We start from the raw sequence: 6,841 nt of genomic DNA, 5'->3' as shown, positions 1-6,841 counted from the left end.
AGAGAGAGAGAGAGAGAGAGAGAGAGAGAGAGAGAGAGAGAGAGAGAAAACTGGTAGAAAGCTACATTAAGAGAGAAAGTCAGTGACCTGTCATGTTACAGCAATTCTCCAGTAGTACACAAACAAACACACACACACACACACACACACACACACACACACAGGGGCTTTGTGCATGTTAATCTGAACTGATTGTATGTCCACTTATATAAATTTTGGACACTGTCAGAGGCATTATTTACTCAGTAGAATTAAAAAGACACGCTAGGTTTGCCAGATGCCATCACAACACAAAAGTACACAACACACATACGTACACACACAGAAACAGAGCGTTTATCTTGTAGAACCCTCTTTCTCTGCCCTCTACCATTACTGTTTCCTTATCTCACATTTTTTGTTCCACATTTCCCACAACCTACAGTTTATGTCCATCCATTTTATCTATTGTTCTCTGTCCTACTTCTGTTTTCATCAGTAAATATTTTCTTTGTCTAGTCTTATTTCTCTTCATATGTAAGCATGAAAACCTGAGCATAATGCAGTCCTGAAACTTTACGTAAACTGCTCGTTGACGTCATTAAAAACACAAGGAATTTTCAGAGTATAGGAATGTTTTCATAGTTTTATTGGAGACAGTTCCATATTTTTTTTGTCTACATTAAAGAAACTGCAGGGGACATATTCAAAGATATGCTCTTGTGGGGTTTGTTTTAGCTTCTACATCAGCTTTTCTTGTGTTTTCATCTTTAATGCAGCTGTATAATGATTTATTAAAAAGAATGAACTGTAACATGATAGGCTCACATTAGGAGTTGGTGTCCAGTGATTGGTTGGAATGGAAGAAACCAAACACAACATAAAGCCTTAAAACACTTCTAGTTTTTTTTTTTTTTTTTTTCTCTCTGTGTGTGTGTGTGTGCATGTGTCTATGTGTCTTACTGTTTGTAAAAGTACCCATGAACCACTAGCTGCATAAAAACAAAAAATCTGAAAAAAATGTATTGGAAGTAAAATTTGGTGTGGTAGTAGTTGAAGCTAATCCCAAATAGTCTGTGTTAAAACATAGTGCAAGATCTATTTGCAGAAGTATTTGCAGTCAACATTGTTAACAAAATATTTCATGAACCAATACACATGCTTTAATGAAAATTTCAGAAAGTTATCATTTGATGTGCCTCTCTGCCTCTGGAGTCAATTACTGTAAAGATGACTGCCAAAGTCAACTTAATCTGTAAAACGCCAAATGGTGAAATTTGTGTCAATTTCATAGATATTATAGTAAAGTTTGGCATTATTTTAATCATATGGTTTGGTCAAATTACATCATAGTTGTCATTCCAATAATATATCATGTGTGTTTTACCATGGTGTGAATAGAAAAAAGAATGGAGTAGGGCTGGTCCTGAAGGAGGAGTTGGCAAAGAATGGATTAGAGGTGAAAAGAGTGTCAGATAGGGTGATGTGCCTGAAGGTAGAAGTAGAAGGTTTGATGCTAAATGTTGTCAGTGATTATGCTCCACAAGTTGGATGTGAGAGAGGAGTAAGATGCATGGACATGTTGATGAAGGAAATAGAGGGAATGAGGAAGTGATGGGTAGGTTTGGTGTCAAGGAAAGAAACCAGGAAGGACAAATGGTGGTGGATTGTGCCAAGATAATGGAAATGGCTGTAGTCAACACTTACTTATAAAAGAGGGAGGAACATAGAGTGACCTACAAAAGTGGAGTAATGAGTACGCAGGTAGACTGTGTAGTAGAGCAAACCTGAAGGAGATTGGAGACTGTAAGGTTGTGGATTTAGAAAAAGCATATGACAGGGGGGCGAGGGAGGAGGTGTGGTATTGCTTGAGGAAATCTGAAGTGGCAGAGAAGTATGTTAGACTGGTACAGGACATGTGTGAAGACAGTAGGACAGTGGTGAGATGTGCTGTAGGAGTGACAGATAGCTTCAAGGTGGAGGTGGGAGTGCATCAAGGATCAGCTCTGAGCCCCTTCTTGTTTGCTCTGGTGATGGACTGATTAACAGATGAGGTCAGGCAGGAATCCCCATGGACTATGATGTTTACAGATGACGTGATCTGTGGTGAGAACAGGGAACAAGTGGAAGAGAACTGGGAGAGGTGGTGGTATGCACTTGAAAGAAGAGGAATGAAAGTCAGCCGTAGTAAAACAGAGTACATGTGTGAGAATGAGAGGGAGGCTGGTGGAACAGTGAGGCTACAAAGAGCAGAGGTGCTAAATAATTTCAAATAATTTAATTTAAATAAAAAGTCCATGCCGATCGTGTGGCTCATTCATTAGTCAGCCAATTGTGTGTCATGTCCAATCTTATTTTGAAAAACTGCAATAGAGCGAGTCCGTGATAAATGAACCGTGAAGAAGCGAGGGACTATGGTAAACTGAATTAAAATGAGAAAAAAGGTTCCTCTTTACAGTTTTTGTAATGTTGACATTTGCATGAGCGAAAGATCCATGCTCAACAAAAAATAAGTGTCTAAGAAAAACAGAAAATGATGACTCAAAAATCTTATGCTGATCATAAAACAAGGAAAATATGCATAAAATAGTGACCTTTTTTCTACTTTGACTTGAACATGTAAAACTAGTGATTGAGATTTTGATCCAAAAATCCTGTTGCTCACATAATTAGATAATTATATTTAATTATCTAATAAAAGTTTTGCTGACAGAAACAGGATTTTGCCACAAACATAAATTCCAAAAACAATATCACAATTACAATGTATTTTTTGCTTTAAAGAAACTAAGAGTTTTATCAGGGAAATGACCGAAAAATAAAATATCCAGCATAATTGGAAGATATTTAACCATGTCAAATATTACACTAAAATGTAGGACAAAAATAGAAAATAAAAATGAGAGAATTAAATCACTTGTCTCCATTTGTGTGTGTGTTGTATTCTTTTTTACATTTTATTGTTGATACTGTGAACCAAGCATGTCAATGACTAATTCACAACAGTTGGTTTTTTCTTTATTTTTTGCCTTGAAGTCAGCCGTAAAACCTAAATCAGTATGCAACGAGTTGCAGTGGGACAGCTCCTAACAGCAAGACATCCCAAGCTTTGCTGGTACTTTTGGAAACCATGTGCTGCCTCTAGAGCCAAACGAGAAGGCCTCTGAAACAGACGGAGAGAGAATTAAATAAAGAATATCAGCAGAAAATGGAAAGTTCACTTCTAACCACATATTTTCATCCAGCACACTCAGTCTTGGCTACTGTGTGGTCGGCTTAACACCTAAATATAGACACTAATGCCCACAATCATGGATTTTGGAGGGCTAGCCAGCCTTACGGCCCTGCTGCTGGCTCCTGAATATGCATGGTGCTGAACAGGAAGAGGAAAGCGCCAGGCAAGACACAGAGGATTTGATATTCAATGAATAAAAAGCCTTTGACATGGAATATGACAGGGCCCAGCCTCAATATAAAAGAACCAAGAGGGGAATTAGATAGATGGAGAATTCCTTCAGAAGTACAGACAAAACAGACAAAAAATAGAGCACGGAGAAAAGGAATGCAGATATTTGACTATTTCTGAGTGTGTGTGTGTGCGTGTGTGTGTGTGTGTGTGCGTAGGTGTGTGTGTGTGAGCAAGTAACAACAGCAAGCAGAAATACTTACTTTTTATATTTAAAGTAGTGACATTCCTCTCTGTGCTTTCTTTGAGTATGGATGATACAAACCTATGATACATCATAAGTAAGTCATTGAAAAATCTCTCTGCAGCCGCTCTCCAACTCTTAAAAGCAGTTCTTCCTCTCATCAACTTTCTCCCAACTCCTAAAGATTACCTTTAAAATCAATGAGTTACTTAAACAGCTCTTCAAATTACACTGGGCCTCTGGGTCAGCCTCATTACACTTCCCATTAGCATTCGTGCTCTGAGGCTGTACAAGAAAATAGTTGTTCAAGGGCCACTAAATAGTAGTGAGTTATCTTTACAAGGAGGAACGTTAACTAAATACATGAAGCTCAAATGAGACATTTCCTCATTCTAATTGTTCATCCAGTAAAAAAGAAGTCACGTTTCAGGATGGGTTTAGCAAACAACATATTAGACACTGGATATGTTTATCTGTGGAGTAACAAAGCCCTGAATGCAAAGTTTGTTTTCTCAGTCATCCAGGTATATAATTATATACCTGGATGACTGAGAAAACAAACTTTGTGTTTTTGAAACCATTAGTGAAAAGGCCAGACTTCAGGGGTATCTGAGGCAGGCTTGAAACACAAGAGTCAGGGTGGCTTCTGGGTAATACCAGATGGCTAGGCCTCAGACTGACGAAGCCTCTTGGATGAGGGGCGAAACGTTTCTTTTTTAACAAAAAAACGAAATCCAGATGACATGAAAGCCCTGAATGGTTTCTGCAAACAAAGCTTTTGAAATTTCAAGTTTTTACCAATTTGTCACTTTGACCAATTATGTATCCATTTTTATCCTTTTCTTCCTTTCTGGGTCTGGGTCACAAGGTCCACTGGACAGTTAGTAGAGATTCATTCACAACACATATTTTGGGTGATACATTTGAGGACTGGAGCAAGAGGCGGCAACACTCCCTTAAGTAAATGATTTGCCTCTGCAAATCAAATCCACCACCAAAAAAGACACAAGCTTTCTCATCTCTGGATTTGATCCAGAAGCCTCATCGCTGAGAAGCGGTAGCTCTACCAAATGTGCCACCCTAATAGAGAACAAGGTAAAGCAAATTATCTTGTGAAACAGCCATGTCATTCAGTCTTCCCCAGAGGACTAACACAGGGCTTATGACAGGACAGGTGTAGTTCATCACCACAACCATTTCAGCAGGACCGTATACTGAAGAAGGGTGTATTCTGAGCGTACATAACCATCCATCCATCCATTATCTTTACCCGCTTATTCCATTTTGGGTCACGGGGGTCGCTGGTGCCCATGTCCAGCAATCACTGTGCGAGGGGCGGGGTACACCCTAGCCAGGTCGCAAGTCCATCACAGGGACAGATAGAGACAAACAACCATTCACTCTCTCACTCACACCTAGGGACAATTTAGAGTTACCAATCAGTCTAACATGCATGTTTTTGGTCTGTGGGAGGAAACCGGAGTACCCGGAGAAAACCCACGTATGCACGGCGAGAACATGCAAACTCCACCCAGAAAGGCCCCTGGACCGGGGTTTGAACCAAGGACCTGCTCGCTGAGAGGCAGCAGCTCTACCAGTTGCGCCACCGTGCTGCCCGCGTACAAAACCACTGTAAGAAAAAATATTTGTTTTATGCTCAGTTTCCATTTGTGAATGCTGATATTAAATACATTGTAGAACTTGTCAGGTCAGGGTTTCAGAACAGAACCAGAAGGAGTCACAGTCTGTCTGTGGAAGAACAAGTCCTTATAGCTCTACACTTCTATGCATCTGGTCTTTTTTTACCAAGGTGTTGGTGAGAGTATTGGAGTGGACAAAACTGTGAATAACTTTGTGTCACTTTGGCCAGCCTGGCCAGTCAGTGTCTGTTTTCCAGGCAATAACCACATTTCTCAGACCAAACACAGGTTCATACTTTTAGGGAACATGTCCAGTACTGTTGGGTTTATCTACTGTCTGATGAAGTTAAACTCAAAGCAGTCTGCTCCTCAGATAATTAATGTTATTAACTTACTTTTTTATACATGTTAATGTTTCTGTTCAGTGTGATGACTGAGATGACTTCTGTTGTGACTTGGCGCTATATGTAAATAAGCTGAACTGAAATTAATCTATTGCACTCGTGTGTATACAAGCCCCCCCACCCCATGAGAGAGTGGGAGTACATCGACAGGAAGGGAAGGCACAGCATAGGCATAGAAATTGTGAGTGATTTTGACATTCTCATCATAAACTATGTTGTGAAATGGACTGGGTCTGTCCATGATGCATGTATCCTGAGGAAAAGCACTCAGTCCAGAAGGCTCCAGAACAACCAACCAGATGGCATATTAGGAGACAACACGTATCCACTCCTACTTCAACTGATGACCTCTTTTCTTGACCCAAACATACCTTAGCAGGTACGCTGCAACACTGCTCATTCCTAAACAAGGTGTTCTATTGAGTGTTTAAACAGAGTTCTGAAGATGGGAGGCTTTGCGTTTCTCAAGTACTTGCAAGTGGAACCCCAAGGAGTGTGTGACATAATACTCGCTTGTATTGTCCTGCACAATATTGCTGCAAAACAGAATGTCCCTCTCTGTGATGAGGTTAATGATGCGCCTGAACCAGCTGAAAATGAAAACATGCCGCCAACATTCGCACAGAATGAGAGAGTGAGTGGACATCACAGTGGATGCAATTGTCAGAAACTATTTTTGAACAATGATCAGCAAATTTAAATGATGTAATTATTCTGCCAAGTAAATTACTAGGTAAAACTGTAAATATAAAATTTACAATTAACTTGATTTATTTATTTTACAGCTATTGAGAAAATAATTTTATTTCTACCTTACAAGTTTGTTGAGTAAAGTAATCTATGTTTTGAAAATCGGGTAAATCAATAAATGACTTTATATCTAAGGATGGGGCCGATCCGATCCAGTATTGTTATCGGCCTCCGATACCAGCATAATTTACTATCAGATTTTCCGATCCACCTGCCGATATTTCCGATCCATGATGCATGTTGGCTTCAAACTATGTAATGGATTTCATGAACGGCAGCGTGTCTCATGAACCCAGAGTAATAAGACCCGCCTCACATTCAGGAAATCCATTTCATAGTTTGCAGACAGCTACAACGTGAGGACTGAGTTAGCAGCACTGTGGCTAACAGCTAACAAACTTTTCATCTAAACATGTCC

At 39.7% G+C, this 6,841-nt stretch overlaps 1 pseudogene; it reads left to right on the top strand.

Moving 5' to 3' along the window:
- LOC119430796 overlaps window positions 1-6,353 on the top strand; it is an 8,568-nt pseudogene extending 2,215 nt beyond the window's left edge.
- Window positions 6,354-6,841: the final 488 nt, after the last annotated feature.

Source organism: Nematolebias whitei, chromosome 1 (genome assembly GCF_014905685.2).
Source record: "Nematolebias whitei isolate Nwh7 chromosome 1, NemWhi1, whole genome shotgun sequence".
NCBI classification, from domain to species: Eukaryota; Metazoa; Chordata; class Actinopteri; order Cyprinodontiformes; family Rivulidae; genus Nematolebias; species Nematolebias whitei.
This window is presented reverse-complemented; position numbering and strand designations above follow the sequence as displayed.